At 41.5% G+C, this 17083-nt stretch overlaps 1 protein-coding gene across 1 annotated transcript in view; it reads right to left on the reverse strand.

The window, feature by feature from the left end:
* Positions 1-15600, reverse strand: part of sema3b (sema domain, immunoglobulin domain (Ig), short basic domain, secreted, (semaphorin) 3B) — an 82152-nt gene extending 66552 nt beyond the window's left edge. The window contains exon 1 of the mRNA XM_084366706.1: positions 15166-15600. The gene's annotated coding sequence lies outside the window, so the exon portion shown is untranslated. The remainder of the gene's footprint in view (positions 1-15165) is intronic.
* Between the last annotated feature and the right edge of the window lie 1483 nt (positions 15601-17083).

Raw genomic sequence — 17083 nt, forward strand, 5'->3', positions numbered from 1 at the left:
CAATTAAACCGTTGAAGTCTTTTTTTTAGGCCGGAGAAACTTTCTAAACTTTTTTTTTCCCCTAAAAGATTTTTTTCTTCAGAAAAGCATCGACAAAGAGCACATATACTGACCTCACCTGTTCGGCATGAGGTTTAAATGCACATTTTTTTTTATACTTACAGGGATTCCTAAGAGTTTGCTGAAAGTATAAGCACTGCCAGCTTTAAGTACAAGTATACATCAAGTAGTGTGTGTAGAGTGAAGGTGTGTCGAGGTATGTAAGTGACACCAACTGATGTTCAGCGTGTCACAGCCTGCTCTTTTCTCTCCTCCACCTATATCTCCAGCACACAGACTAAACTGCCTGCAGAATGCTGGTCACTCATAATGTCTCTGGCTTTCATCTATCACCATTACTGTCAAAAGACAGACGGAGTCGTACACAAAGACTCAAACACACACAATAAATACCTCATAACAACAAATCCAGATGCTTTACAGGAATTAAAAACATTTTTGTTCCTTGACATCTTGTATTTTTGAAGTTGCAATACATAATTATTTTTGCTTTCATGATTTCTGGTTTTTGAGCTGCATCTGGATGTCAGATGCACAGTGCTTGCACAAAGTATAAAAAAAAGTAAAAATTGAAGAGAAAAGGTGAGATAGAGGTACAAATGAAGGACATGGGTGTGTTTCTGTTGCCCTCAGGTAGATACCATCATCAGCTACCGACCTCTGACTCCGACCTTATCAGTAAATAAGTACAAATGCAGATTTTATGAGCCAGTTGTACCTCTCTCATTACCTCAACCTTCCACCTTTTGGCAGTCACCACAACAATTCTTGTAAATCTTTCCAACCATCTTTAATTATGAGGGAAAACAAGGCTGCAGATGGAATGATAATGAATGGAGTGTTTCTCTTGAGAGAAAAGAAGGGAAGAAAAGAAATAGAGACAGAGAAGAAAAAGGTCTAAACGGGGAGTAAAGTGACTTGGTGCATCTGTAGCTCTAATTGTTGCCTAACAGTATATTCTTATATAATGATGAAATAATAAGGGACAAACTGCTGTAGCACATTCATCAGGAGCCTGTCCTCCTTAGGAAAACAACCATATAGCCTAGGTTGGAAATTCATACAATTCATGTTTACATTTGTTGTTAGTCAGTAAGTTATTAGAGCGGTAGAGGAGGAAATAGGAAGCCGAAATCCATATAGGGAGACAAGCAAAGGACTTTCATTCAAGAGAGCAGCCTTCATGTCCGCGGTGAAACGAGAAGTCAACAGGGAGTTTCTTTTAACTCACTAGCATAGTAAAGTACTGTCACATACATAACACAATGTTAGTTACATGGGTATCTTTGTAACAGAAGTTAGTATTCTTGCCTAAACGTAACTAAGTAACCATATTGTGAGCGTACAAAGAAGGTCTGGTGCGTGCTGTTACTGTGCAACGGCCATGTTGCCATGTTGTATTGGGTACAATGATATATGTTGTTTTGGGCAACGCAGACAGTTGACCTATTCAGTTATTTAGGTACTATATGCGGATAGGTTGTTTTTCCGTCCCTGCATGCTTTTAAAAACTTTTCCTCCATCCTTCATTCCCCTCAGCCTGTATTCCACCTCCCTCATTCTCCTCTACCTCCAATTCTCCTTTCCACTCTTTCTCCTCGTCCTCCGTCCCTGCTCCTGTCAGCAGTCACATTCGACATGTAAGTAATCAATCAAATGTGTTGCCCCTCATCACAAGCACATGCATTAAAATGCATGCAGTCGATATATGTGCACAATCAAGTGTATATACGTGTATGCAGGAACAGACTTCCGTCTTTAATCAGCATCAGAATTCACAGTCGAGGTGGTCATCAAAAGACACACACCTACATACACACTCACGACTGCGGCTAATGAGGGATGCAGTTAGCGGTACATAAGCATATGGGGTCTGAGGCATGAAAGACTTTGCTGTTTGAAGCCCCCTCACCCACACATAAGACACCAGCCAATTCTCTCCATAGCTCCAGTGGTCACATTAAAGACTCTATATTTCAGAATGGCAACTTTTCATTCCTGCCAATAAAAACAGGTTTGAATTTTTATCTAACTTCAGTGTCTTTGTAGTTCATCCCCGCTTGTGACAGAAGGTATGGGAGAAAACTGTTGTGACAAATGCCTCAGGTGGGATCATTTACATCCTCAATGTAGCTGAATCTGCTTTTGTTCTGTCCAACAGTATTTCAGTTCATCATGCTGTTGTTACTTCGACTCAGTTGTGCTGAAAAAATAAAATGAAGATGGGGTCACTAAAGGGTTACTAATCCATTTTGCAAACAACATTGGAAATGTTCCCTTCTGTGCTCTCAGTGGAGCAGTACCCTAAGTGCATGATGGTACAATTTCGAGCAAATCCATTTGTATCTTTCATCTATCTATCCTTAATCAATTATAAACCACTTATCGGGGTTGGAGTCATTGCAGTAGATGGCGAAGCAAAGTAGTCCCCAGACTCTACCTCCAGCTCCTCCTGCGGGATCACAAGTCGTTCTAATGTCAGACGGGACATAAAGTCTCACCAGCGTGTTCTGCCCCTGGATCTCTTTCCATTTGAACATGCCCACAGTAGGTCCACAGAGAGCCGTGGTCAGAGGACCATGTGAACAGTAGTACACTATGTGGAAAGACCAACCAGTAGAAATGGTAGCGTTCAAATACAGATATGATCCCTCACTGGCTTCCCACCTCTGAACAGGATAATTCAACATGCTCTCACTCCCAACTCGTCAAATTCGGGAGCTTGATCAGTGGCTTTATGCTTCAAATTACAAAGCTCTACCTACCCCCTATTATTAACATTGGGTTAAAATAACTCGCTTCAGTCTCGTAGCGTAAGTTACTTAAAAAATGTATGTTAACTTAAATCACTCATACGTAACCAATCACTATTGACTCTCTCATAAACGTGACACGGACTCCTGTCTCCAGAGAGAAGGTCCACTGTATGACCTACTCATCCACCCCCTGACGAAGGCCTCTCTCACTCTTTATACTACTGCAGTAATGTAGTGCAGTAGTGGTACTTTAAGCAGAGGCACTATGAGGGGGCCTATAGCGTTCAAACTTAGATTCGTAGGAACACTGACCAGCTTGCTGTATTTGACGCTTCGGGACTGAGATTGGGCTCACCAATTACTTCTAGTAAAGCAACATTACGTAGAAATTGGCATTTTATGTGATTTGGCGCCCCACACAGTTTCTGAGTGCAACACTACTGTTGTAAATACAGATTCCAAGTCTTTAACAATTTGTCAGACTAAATACAAACAAAACTTGTTACACGTCGTAACAATTACATGTTGAGAACTTGAATGTTGAAGTGAACATGTATGTAACGCTGTGATCCTACCCTCTCACTGAAGTTATAGAGCAGAAACAAGTGATGGGGGGGTGGAGTGGCTGAGACAGAGACAGAGACATCATTTACCTTATTACAAGACACTGTACCACCGTACCAAAATGCTGTTTAAAGCTGTTATTTTAATGTAATAATGTTGCTTTAAAAGTACCACTGTACTGACCCTGGGCATGGTGAATCTAGAAACTGCTCCTTTAAGATCAAGCTAAACTGGAATGATTTTTTTCTTAGTTAAATGTCCAAAAACTGGATCAAAACGACATCTGGGGCCCATTATATTTATGTTATGTACATCTGGGAGATATTAAATGCAAAATGTATCTGTCCTGTACATCTGTCTGAGCACAGAACAAAAGGAACAAGGTACAAACGATCAGCCAAGCCAGCTCCCACTTGTTATTCGAAAATAGGAAAGCCTTTTCCACTCTTCTATTAATACGAAAAACAGACCTGAAATCTTTCCACATACTGTACTGAAGGTAACGACTCTCTACGTGTCAAATGTCTTTTCCACAAGACCGGCCGGCCCTGAGCCTCAAGCTAAACTACCTTATCTGTCCATCTGAAAATACCATTTTACTAATGGCCACAGCTACTGCTACATACCAAACATGCTTCCTGCACAGAACCTGTCAGGATGCCTGACTTGTGCTACTGTGTGTATAGCTGGTGTGTGTTTGTGTGTGTATTTGTTGTTTCATTTCGGCCACTGTATCATGAAACTCCTCCTTGGGTCAACGCTCTTGAGGTTTACTCCACCTCTCTTTTGTTAGGATATTTACACACAAGACCTGAAATGGTTTTCTTACTGCAGACTGAAAACGCACACAGATGCCTCTCATGCATTCAAACGGACAAAACAGTATAAAAATCAGTGCAGTATAAACTCTACACACACCTTTATAGGTTCACAAAAAGCCTTTTTTTCTGCCGTTTGGTGAACACAAGTGCAAAACCTCCAATTCCCAATCTGGGCACGTTGGAGACTTTTTTGATTATTTCTTCTGATTCTGAAGTGTCATACAATCGATAGCAAAATGTCTTTGTTCTCCATCTGTCTGCTTGTTAGCGGGACTGGAGGCTCGGTCTATACACACATACGTGCGCGCACACACATTGAGACACGCCCATCGTAGTCCCCAGGTGCAGTTTCGGAGATGGAGGCTCTCTGAAGGTGAACCCCATGGTGCGCTGAGGCGAGGTGCTGTGCTCTGTGAGTGTATGTGTATCTGTCCTTTCATGTATTCAGTTGCCTATTATGTCTGTATTTTGGGGTTGGGAGTCATGTCGACAGCCAGCTAAAGAATAAAAAAGAACGATGTAAGAAAGGATGTAAGAAAGATACATAAAAACATCTCAAAAAACATGTTTTTAAAGCACTTAAAAATGTGAGTTGCCCAGCCTTAACTGTAAAAAATGTAGAAAATATAAAAATTAAAAACGAGGAGGATGGATTGATAGAGATCGAGGGCTCGAATAGAGGAGGGGTTGCAGGATGGAGGGATGTAGCTTTTATCTGGAGGAGGGGAAGCCAAATTAGAAATGTGGCATGATCCCCCCCTCCTGGGACTGAGTCAATTAGCCTGCCTGGAGGAGCTGCCAAGAGGCTGGGGCTGGGGGATGGTGTCACTAAAGAGGGTGGTGTTGGTGGTGGAGGGTGACTGGTTGAGACAGGAGAGGCCAAGGGCGTAGGCAAGAGGGTTTTCATGGCAGGGCGGGTGGATGTGGAGGGAAACTGTGTAATGTAGACAAGACTGAACACTCTGCAACATGAAGGCCTGCTGGGAGTTTGCTAATATTAAATATGATAACATCATAGTAGAAAAGGTGAAGGCGGTTACCTGCTGATGAAAGATGGAGGAGCAACTATTTCATCAAGCCTAAACACAACCGCATTCGTTCATTGAATGTCTTTATCACAGCCTGGTACTGTATGCCAGAAAGAAAGTCCACTGCAGCACTGAGTCCTGGTCATTATCACAAATATAAAGACTTATGTTGCAATAATTAGCCTATTTTTGATTAGACGGAATCTAAAACATGTTTTATAATCAAGCAAATATCTAAGCCAAGTATCTGTGGCTCAGCAGGTAGAGCAAACCGTCCACCAATCACAATGTTGTTGGTTTGCTCCATGGCCCCTTCTATCCACATGTCAACTGCTCCTGGAAGCTCTCTGCTATTGGTGATATGATCAAAAAGGAACCAAAACACACAAAAACGCAGGTTGAAAAAACAAAAGAGCAAGCTTTAAAAACAAGCTGAAGTACCAAAATCCAAAATGCAAGCAACAAAAAAACTGGCAACGAAAAGGCAACAAGGAGACTCCAAGAAAACTAAAGGAGAATATAAAAACAAGAAAAAAACATAAAGCCAACAAATCAGGAACACAGGGAACACATGAGGACTGGGCCAGGAGAAACAGACCAACCAATGAAGAGTGAAGGAAAAACACAGACTTAATTACACATTGGCTGATAACTAATGGAAAGTAGTTGAGCAGAAAAAAGTGCAGGAAAAAGACAAAGACAGGAAGTGGAAAGTAAAACATGACACATTAGGATTTAATCTGAAAAAAAGTAAAACAGGAACTGACTAAACTGTGACAGGTATATCAGTTTGAATGGGTGGATAGACACAAATTGTAAAGCATTTTCTCATAAAAGTGCTGAATATACTGGGGTGAATACAGGTTTATAAGTTTTAACCATTGTACATTTAGCTCATAAGGGACAAAACAGGCAGGCTGAAGACGTCACCTTCTGGCTTTGCAACTGTGATTGCCTTTTTAAAACTTTTTTCTGCTTTGTATACCAAAAATTAATCAGTAATCATAAAAATAAAAGACAGATAAATTGAAATAGCCATCTAGCATCATTCTATATCCCCGCTCACTGCAAACAGACAATATTGACAAGGTGGCCATTGAAAAACATTTAAGCTTCCCGCCCTGAGCGTATTGTCAGAGGAAAATGGCCGCCGTGTGAATATGGTCTATTATCCAGCAAAGCACAACAAAGAAAGAATAGTAATCTATCTTCACAACCTGGCTTTAATTGGTACGTTTGAACATTAAAAACTGAGGTAAATTATCGGACTAACTGAAAGAAACAAGAGAGCATGAAAAACAATGTGATGGTGTTGGTGCCAGTGCACCTGCCAGCAGCTGTACTGCACAATTCAACAGAAGAGGGTGGAGAGAGGCTGGAAGTGCTGGCAAAATGCCACTCTCTTACCAGGCAGCTCACCCATAGACCAGATCAATCATTAGCGCTATCACTATTAATAATGAATATAATTTCGAAGAAACAGCAGCAGCCAAAAGAAATTTTCACTCTCTCTGATTTCTGTAACTCCCAATCTCTCCCCAACTGTGATCCTGAGCAGCTGCAGAACAGCGGTAAGCAGGATTACAGGTGGTGAGAGGAGAGGAGGGGGGGATGGGGGATGTGAGGGGGGTACATGAAGGAGAGGGATGGAAAGGTGGAGGAAAGGGCCAAAGAAGGAGGTGGAGAGGAGTTGGGGGGTTGTTAAGGAAGGTGGGAGGACAAGGTGAAGGAAATGAAAAGAGGAGAGTTAAAAGGGGAAAAAACAGTGAAAAAGGAGTTAGAAAAGTGCAGAGGATTCTGCCTCAAACTACCAATCACTAACCCACTTTCACATAAGGTTTGTTTCTATCATTAAAACATGGTGGATACTAGAAAACCAGCATTCTAATGGGAGTGCAGCTCCAGTAGTCTTCTCATTAGAGCATGCTGGTCCAAGTCAAACTGGCCTGACAGAGATAGAGGAGGTGTGAGCAGAAAAGCCACTGCCAGTGTGTCTATGAGTTTACCAGAGGGTCCCTGTGTGTTTCGTATCATCACCAGTGGCAGCAGAGGGTGGCAGGTGACTTGAGTGACAGCTTAAAGAGGGGAGGGGAAGGAGAGGAGGCTGTACTGCACGCGCTCAGTGGCGTGTCACCAGGCAGACCCGCGTCTCCTTCCTTATCTGACAGGCACACTGCAGAACAGCAAAATCCCCTGCATAAGCCCCTCGAGCGCTCCTCTGGGACACTGTGTGTGTGTGTTTGTGTGTGTGTGTGTGTGTGTGCATGCCAGCATGCGTGTAGAGACAGAAACAGTTTTTGAAACTATAAGGCTGCTTGTATGTGTACGATAATGTGTGTGTGTGTGTGTGTGTGTGTGACAGGGACGGTGAGAATCTCGTTATTTTCCTATCTTCCTGTGTAAAGCCTCCTAATTCCACCTCACCTTCAATACTGCATGACCGCTCAAGGTGATGGGACAGGACAGGCTCGAAGTATAAACTCACACACTCACACACACACACACACACACACACAAAGGCACACACACACACATCTACACAAATCGAGAGTGCAATTACAGGTCAGCCTGGCAAAGGAGAGGCTGTTCTGCAACAGCGCGGGACAGACCTGGGCATTCGAGGGAACGAAGAAATTAGGAAGGACAGGAAAGGTGTGTATGTGTTTGTGTGTTTGTGTGTGCAAGAAGGGGGAGTGGTGGGTGAGACAGTAGAGGGAAAGGAGAGCTGAGAAGGGAAACACAAAGATGTGTTGGGGAAGCAGAGCAGCATTTATCCACCTTGTGTGCACAAAGCCCATAATATGCAATATATTTAGCTTAAGGTTAAATGTGATCTGATCGTGTTTGATTCATGTGGATTTTTAAGTCTTGACATTATAGGCTAAAAGTGGCAATGACTGAAGTTAAATATTCATAAAAGATGATTATTAATTAATAATAACCATATTTTTAGTCTTGGTTTGGTTAAAAATTAACATTAAGGCCCTGATCACACAGAGACTTGTCGCTGCAGGTGCGGATGCTTCAAAACCGTTTTGGTGAAGTAGGTTTTGGACAAAACAGCGTGAGTGCTTCTGGAGCTGCATGCGCAACAGCCCATCATATGTACTTAACGGATAAAGCAGTGCTTTGAAGTGTGCTGAAAACAATGGTTTTGGTGCTGACACGTTTCTCTGGCTGTGATCAGCCACTAGGAGACACAATTTCTGGCCTCCATCCCCAGGACCATAATAATCTGACACTGATTGGTTGTCTGCCAGCTACACTTTAACCTGCAGTGTGTTACATTCCAGGTTCTCCTTTTACCATTCCGTTGGCTCATTCACCAAACAATACAAACACAGCTGAGCAAATAGGCTTCAGTTAAGTGTAAAGTCATGACATACATCTTGAGAGAGCTTTGATTCTTCTGATTATGTTAATGCAAACCATTTTAGGATAACACCACATCAGGCAGGTACAATCACCAAACAAACAAAATAGCTGAGGAAACAAGCACATACAAATGTACTACAACTCACCGGTGGAGGGTCTGGGTGTTTCAGTAGTGCATCAATCTGTTGTTCCAAATTTCCATTAGATCTATTGCAGTAAAATATTTAGTCCAAGACATATTTCATGCAGTATTTCATGCATAAAAGGAGATGAAATCGCAACAAACCGCAATCACAAATCCTATTTAGTGCTTTTGTTCAGCAAAAAACTTATCTGACCAGTTATCAGCTTCTATGCCCGCCCTGTGGCCTGCAACAGCCAATGAGGGATCTCTCTTCTCATAAAATACACACATCTTTTAATGAATATCCAGGAAATCTATTCTCAAATCTTTAATCTTCTCACATTTCTCATTACCAGTATCATTTTACATAATTACTGTCCCTGTGATATACATTTTTGTGTTTTGTTTTAGTTTTTAAATATTAAGTGTAACTTTTGTTACTTAAAATTGAACAACTTAACCATGATTCAAGTAAGGCATATGAAAGTCCTCAGAACTCGCTGAACCAGAAGACACTTTTATATCTCTGCCTCTGGAGCAGAGGGATGTGTGTGGTTAAGGCAGTAGGTATAAACACAAGCGATGAAGAGAAGCGAGAGTCCTGTCCAAGTCAGGCAGGGAGTGTGGTTTTATCGCGTGCCAAAAGAAATTTGCACACACCCTGTCCACTGAATTATGATTTTTCTTCTGCAAGACCATTCCTGTAACTTACTGTTTCTCTTTCACTAAAGTTTTGCAGCTATTTTGTGAAGGTTTGTGAGCTTGAAATATGTTAATTGAATAGAATATGCATGAAGTTTCTCTCACTTATTTTGACACGTTTCACCAATCAAAACAAATTGCTTTTGTGAAGCCGGCCCCTTAAACACCTTAAAGAGCAGTTATTTGCATATAACTAAAAAAAAGTGTCTTGACATTGATCATGACTTTCTAATATCTTTTTAATTTATACAACATTATAATTTTAGCTGGGTTCATGAACACCCTTCAAAGCAGCTCAGGGAACAACAAACCAGGTAACCAGTGGTCTAACATCCATCCACTCAGTATGAGCAGTCCACTCACAGTGAACTGAGACTGACCGCCCTTGTCCTCAGCCTAACCTTTCCTTCAGGCCATCATCAGTAGAAGTGAAGAGCTTGTATCTAATGGCATGGGGTCACATATCATTCACCATCTACAACATCTGCACCGATACGTTATCCTAATTATCCCATTCCAGTGTTTTGGGTCTCTGATGGATCAGTAGCTATCATCAGATTAAACCAATTAGGCTAAATTTAGTCTGTCTTTACAGCCAATCAGACGTCAGCACTTAGCCTTTCTCTTCTGTGGAGAGAGTTGCTCACCAAATCTCCTTAAACGTTTTGGTTATTTATACAGTTGACAACGCAGGTCCTTAACATGTAACACCTTGGTTTAATATATGTATAATATAATATGTCTCTCCTACTGTTTTTCTACGACAACATACAATCAGTCTTTTTCATGTGTTCCCATGTATTGAAAGTCAACATCTTTACAAAGAAGTGTTTTTACTTTCTTTCACCTGTCCTTGCACGTGTCTAATATTGTCTTTACTGCTCTCTCACACTCTCAGAAATCTGCCATCCTGATTTATTTTATGTGCAGTTTCCTCATTTAACAGATTATCTTTAAAGACATCTTCACCTTAGAAGGTTGCGCTTGAACATCAGTGAAGGTGTTATCTTCTTTTATCTAAGACAGAGTGGCTCACATCCTTCATCCGCCTTTTTGACACAGTGATGAATTAGGTAGACTATCTTCGCTGACCTCAGGTTCAGCTCTTTTGTCATCCATCCATCCATCCACCCATCCATCGGTTTAGGTTTTCTACACATATCCAATGACACCTTTTGAACATTAGATCTATTAATCCATTTATTCATTTTCTATAATTTGGAAGACCAGATTATTTTCAGCATGTGTTTTTTTCTCCTTTTTTTTTTTTTTTTGCTCTTATTAAATGAGAGAGAATATTCCTCCCCACTTGAGGACCTAGTTTTCTTTAGACTGCAGGTAAACAGTGTCTTCACGAAGGAGGATATTTTTGGAATCAGTAATAATTACCCTTTCCCTCAGTACTAATGATATGAATGTAAGCATGTGGGCACTCTAGTTCACGCGTGGAAAAAAGCCAATCACATGTGAATGAAAGTGGTTCATACTGTATGTGAAAATGTAAATTTCACTTATATGGGAAAACTTGTGAAAATATCCAGTTCACGTATGAAATAATTTTCCTTTCACATGTTAAAATTTTAGTTCAAAATTCACATGTGAAGAAGCAAATTTCATGATCTCATGCACATCTGGAAATTCTCATTGACTTGTGAAGAAAAATCACATATAGATATATGTAATCTAATACGTAAAAATATAAATTTCAGACGTGGAAATTATCATTCAAATGTGAAAAAAATGGGAACACTTTTGATAATGTCCAGACATTTTCTCTAAGGGGAAAACGTAACATTCAGATCATATACAAAAATGCCAACACTGGGTTTTTACGAATCCTACATGGTTTTATTTAGCATAACAGGCGCACTAAGATTTATAAGAACTGTACAAATTTGCGAAGGGTTAGGGTGAGCAGCCAGCAGAATATGCAAGTTCCCGCTTGGCCCATAGACTTTACACTGTGATGAGGTCACAGACTTTTAAATCACTTTTCTTGGCTTGTGGAAAGTTTTACAAACACAAAACCTCCATGAATTAAAAGATGCATGATAAAAAGACTCATAGTTGACTACTTGTTTGCATTTGGATGTGTCCTGACATTTCCTGTATAACAGTGCTCGAAGGGGAAAATGCTCTTCAGGACTTGGGAATTATTCGCTGCAATATTGCGAGTGGCCACTGGGCAAAATTGGAAGCAAGACTGAGCAGCTGAGCCGTATGCAGGTCCATAACACATTCATGAGACACGCTCAGAAAATCTACAGTTGCACACAAACTCTCTCCTACTCTCTCTCACACACATACACACACACACACACACGCACACACACACACAGAACACATTTTCCCCCTCATTAGCAGCGACTTCCAAATCAAGGGCAAGTATCATGTCTTTTTTTAATCAGACGAATCGAAAAAGAAAACAAAAAATAAATAAATAAAGGGAACTGATGAAAGTTTGATGCTAACAGCCTTTTGCTTTTTATTTGAACGAGAGAACAACCTCCGCTCCCGTCTGTCCCCTCTGGCTATATGGGTAAAAGTCAATATTTCAAGAGAGCAGAGGCACTCATTAAATATTTCAAACAAAGGAAAACTGACATCGCTGCCCGGTCTCTCTCTCTCTCTCACCTCACCCGTTCTCTGTATCTTATCCTATTACTTTGTTCACTTCATATAGAGAACGAAAGGCAAGCAGTCAATCTAGACAGAGCTAACACTGACAGCCGAAGAGAAGATTTATCCTGTTCTCCGCAGACACATAAGTCATTGTACCACACTTGTGTTTCTCTTTACACATTTTTCACCCACTTTCTGCTGACCTGGTAGAAACTTCAGGCTGAGGAAAGGGTTAATGGGAAGGTTAATGGGTTTTTCCACAGAGAAAGGGTTGAGATGGGGGTTAATGGGTTTCAAGGTGTGGCAGTGGATCAGTGTAGAGACATCCTAACCATGAAGTTACCTTGGTGCTTGATTCATCACCATGCAATCAGCGGCGCCACCTTGAACCCACAGGAGCTGTTAGGTTAAATAAATGTCCGCTTTGCTGCTCTCTGATGTAAAATGATTGAACACGCAAGCGAATGTGACCAGGTGGTGAAAGCTATTATACGTATGCTGTTCACACTGTGTCTGCCCTGGGAACAATCCTCTGACACACAGGAAGTGATGTGTCTTTAAATTTGCATCAGCAGCAGTGTGCTTGGAATTCACAGAAGAAGAGGGTGATTAGCATGAGCAGCAACAACCAACGCAATGCAAAGAGTGACACCTACAGAAGCTCAAGAACATCCAAGAAGAACGATGGAGTACTTGGACCTGAAGTTCCACCGTTGGTCCTCACACAAATATCTCCTCACAGTGCAGCACTGGAAAAAAAACGGGCTTACACAAACAACAATATCTGTTTCTGAAGTGTAGTGCAAACACAGACGCAGATTGAATTTTAAATTATTAAAACCTTTTCTCAGAGGCAGAACTACTCTGAAAGGAAGAATCATGTCACTGCTTGTGATAAATAGCTAGTTTTCTGCCCAAGTGGGAGTTCCTAAAATGTTCAGAAAAACATTAAGATGTGCTAACTTATCAGGACCTGGTAACACAGCTACTCAGATTCACTCAGTGATCTGCCCCCAATGTGGCAGCTTACTAGTTAGCTTTTTTGTAAGCTAATGCTGACCTCTTGGAAATCATAAAGCCATTTCTGTATTACATTTTTAAATAAAAAACCTGTTAAATCTTTACTGCAATGTACAGTCCAGAAATGGATCCTTATCAGTCCCAACATTTTGATGATCTCACTTCTTGAAGAATTTGTTGGAATTGAGCACATGTCCTCTTTGTTCTACATCAAAAATAGCCCAAATAATGTAACACAGTCTTAGAAGAGAACTCCATTGACAGTTATAAAGGATGGAGAGGATCAAAGTCGACACAATAAAACCAGAGTTTTATCTTTTATATTACACACGTTCTTCTTCCTTGTCAAAAACAGGTGCCTACATTACCCACAATGCAGCTTGGCCAACTCAGATTCGGGTGCTAGTAGTGGCTAATGTGGCCTTTCTAACTCCACACCCACAGATGTTAAGTTGGCTTTCAAACTTGTAGTCTTAAGACCCAGCCGACGCTGACTCAAGTGAAATCATTTGAGGCGATTTATCACATATCACATCTGCAGCCACACAAGACCTGCAAACAGCCTCTGATGTGAAAAATTGGTGGAGCTTCCCTTTAAAGTAGGGACATAAAATGTAAAAACCTGTTAAAGAATATGTCCTCAGTCATGTTAACAATTACTATCAAGTGGAGGCTTCCATTAAAACCATCAGGACATGTCAGTAAGCTGGAACAAAACTCTGCCTCAATAGTGCCTGCTTGTCACAGAAGATATCACCAAAATGACAGAGCAGTGCGTGTATGGTCACATTATTATTAACACAACATAACTATCATGTAACGCCTCGTTGGACCATCCGCTGCACCCAGAACACACCTCCCCGTAAAGGCAAATGAAGGGTTAAGGTGCGGTTCAGTGGTATGGTAATGGAGGGGTTACTGTGCAGGTTAAGGTGGGTTTGGGGCGGAGGGGTTATAAAGACCATGCAAGACCCGGGATTAAAAGACTGAATAGGTGAGATGACAGACAAAATGCACACCTGTGAGCCTGGAAACACGTACACACCCACTGAACACACAAAACATTGTGGTGATAGATGAAAAAAAAAGATGATGACGCTACAAAAGAGAAGATAATGTATATGTGAGGCTTTATAAAGGCCGGTGAATTGTCATAAAGAGGATGAGAGAGAGAAAAGAGAGGGGTGGGAGAGAGGATGAGAGCCAGGCAGAGTGGCATGGGATAAGCCTCTGTCATTAGTTGTGGGATTTGAGAGAAAACCTGCAGAAAAGGCAGAAGTAAATGAGATTAGAGAACAAAAGTGGCAGAGTGTGGCAGGATGGAGGGTGGAGGGAGGAGGCACATAATAACTGCAGGTGTAAGAGGACCAAAGACTTCTAATCTTCTGTATGTCCAATGGGTTCTTTATTCATTAAATTCATATAATGCTTTATCGTTCGAACACAAAAACTGGTCACATTTCAAAGCTATAACATTTATGTTATGTTCTCCGAAGCAAAAACTCCTCAATGCCGACTGAAAAAAGACAGATTCTCTGCAAAAGCAATAATAATTCCCTCTAAATCCCCCACTTCCACTGGTGCACCATCAGGAAATTGAACATCCAGGACAGACGCTCTCCCACATGCACACAAACTCTTCCTCCTGTCCAGATTTATGCTCAGATGGATCACCCGCTGATCAGATCCAATTAACAAACCCACAGAATGTTTGCACTTGCACACTCTCCCTCTACAGAACTCATTCTGTCCAGCAGTCGAGCTATTATGTTACTGAAGGAAATCACCCTAATGATAAACACAGCCCAGTTGACACACATTCAGAGCTGCACACTTCCAACACAAACACCTACACAGGGTTTTCCCCAGCTTCACTTTTTACTGAAACTGAAATCATTCCACTTTTCTTTTTTTTTTTTTGCTCAGTTATAAGTTGAATAAATGAATAAACTCTGATTTTTACCCAACAATCAAACACAAAAACTTCTTCTAATTATATCCTTGAATAAATGTCGTATATCATGGACACATATCCAGGCAGAAAAGACAAAGACACACACTGGAGAGATTATATCAGAATATCAAAATCTCACCTTCATCAGCAGCTTCCTCCGCCTGCGTCCCGTTCCAGTGCTCAGCCCCTCCTCGTCACTTTCCCCTCGGCAGGTGCCATCACGGTCAAATAGTCCAGAGGAAAGGGCTGGAAAAGGCTATTCTCTAATTGTCTCTGTCTCTTTCTTTCTTATACTCCCTCTCTGAGTCCTGTATCACCACCAGAAAAGCAGCTTGTGTGTGTAAAGTGTGTTGTTTGTGTGTGTGTGTGTGTGTGTGTGTCTGTGTGTGTGCGCGAACAACTCCAAAGGTCCTGGAATTCCTGAGTCCTGCGCTATAGAGCAAGCGTGGTTGAGCTCCCTCTCCCTGTCTCTCTCTCTGCACTCCTTTTCTTTTTCCTCTCCCTCCCGGCCGGGCAGAGAGGAGGGGAGGACAGTGAGGGGGTGGGACGGAGGACAGAAGCTGCTTTCAGCCAACTCTTTCTCTATCTCTTCTCCTCTTTCCTCTCTGTCCTTTTACCTAACTTTTACGCTCTGTCTTTTGGCTTGTTTCTCTGTGACAGATACTCTTTCACTGCTCAGCAAGGCGTGAAAGCAAAGCTCTCTGTCACACACACACTCACACACACACACACACACACACACACACACACACACTCACACCCTCCTCTTTCTTTCAGCGCCACTCCCTCTGCCACAGTCCAGAGGTAAAGTCACTCCCTCGCTGTGTCACCCAGCCGCAGTGTCTTTTCTCCACGTTATGATTCAACATGCCTCAGAGAGGTTTAGTGTTGGTCCATGTGTCTGTGTGTTTCTTTGTGGTGATCCGGCAAGTTCTTTGGCTGATCGAGCGGCGATAAGGATCAGAGTGTGACTGGGATGAGGGTGCACTTAACACTTGGATTTCAGTTTGAAGTTTCTTCACAAAGTTCACACATTCTTTAAAATGTCAACTCAGCCGCCAGTTCATTGTTCAACACATGAAGTGTTGTTAGTTCTCTTATTCTTTTTCCCTTTAAGACATTTTTGGTGTCAGTCTTATTTGATTCAAGGTTCAGCCCATTATAATCAAAACCTAAACCCTGGTATCCTTGTTTGTTTTTTTTACTTTTTACTTTGCAAGTTAATGAAGAAAAACAGAAAAAATGGCTGCACTGCTTGCATGCAGACCTGATGCAGAACAGATGCATGATTAGGGTTTTGGGTGAGGCTTTTATAGAATTGCTCTTGTCTAATAGAAGAGGGGAAAATAATAGCTTGAAGCATGAAAAGATGCTTCTCTGAATCCTTCCAAGAAAGCCTGGATGGGTTCGGTGATACAGCCGATATCTTCCTTCCTCCTAATTCAAAAGTTTGCCCTAGAAAGTGGCAGTGAAATAAACACCCTTGGCATTCCTGGCTTCCCGTAACACCTTTAAAATGGCTAAGCTGCAATTCAACGGCACAAGAAAAGAAAAAGACATCCGTCCATGTCGTCGATGCCATGGTTTCTGTCCCTCGCAGTGAAAATGCTGAAACACGACCAAGACTAAAAATGTGTGTGGCAGCTATGGTATAGCTAATGTCAGGGAAATGATTATTGCACATACATTGTGGTTATGGTATGGTGAGGTTTCAGCAACTGGAACAAATTGGTTTAGAGTGGTTAAAAAATAACAAATGTTGTCTTCATGTTAAGGGTCAGGGAAAGATTGTGGTTATGGTTATACAGAAGGAAGGCTTTTTAAACTCACAAACTCCAGTCTTTAGACATGAAATTCTAAACACGCTACAGCCTGTCCACCACCCCGACATTCCCTTGCTACATTGCTTTGGTACTCACTGGTGGTATTGGACATAAATCGGGAGATGAGGAATTGTACAATACAGATGTTGTTCCTTGTTGTATGAGGCTCAAATGGCATCCACCAATTCCATAGTCTTGCATAGCCATCCCTCTGATAGGTGGAGTCTGACTGCA

The sequence above is a fragment of the Pagrus pagrus genome, assembly GCF_965226575.1.
Source record: "Pagrus pagrus genome assembly, chromosome: 11".
NCBI classification, from domain to species: domain Eukaryota; kingdom Metazoa; phylum Chordata; class Actinopteri; order Spariformes; family Sparidae; genus Pagrus; species Pagrus pagrus.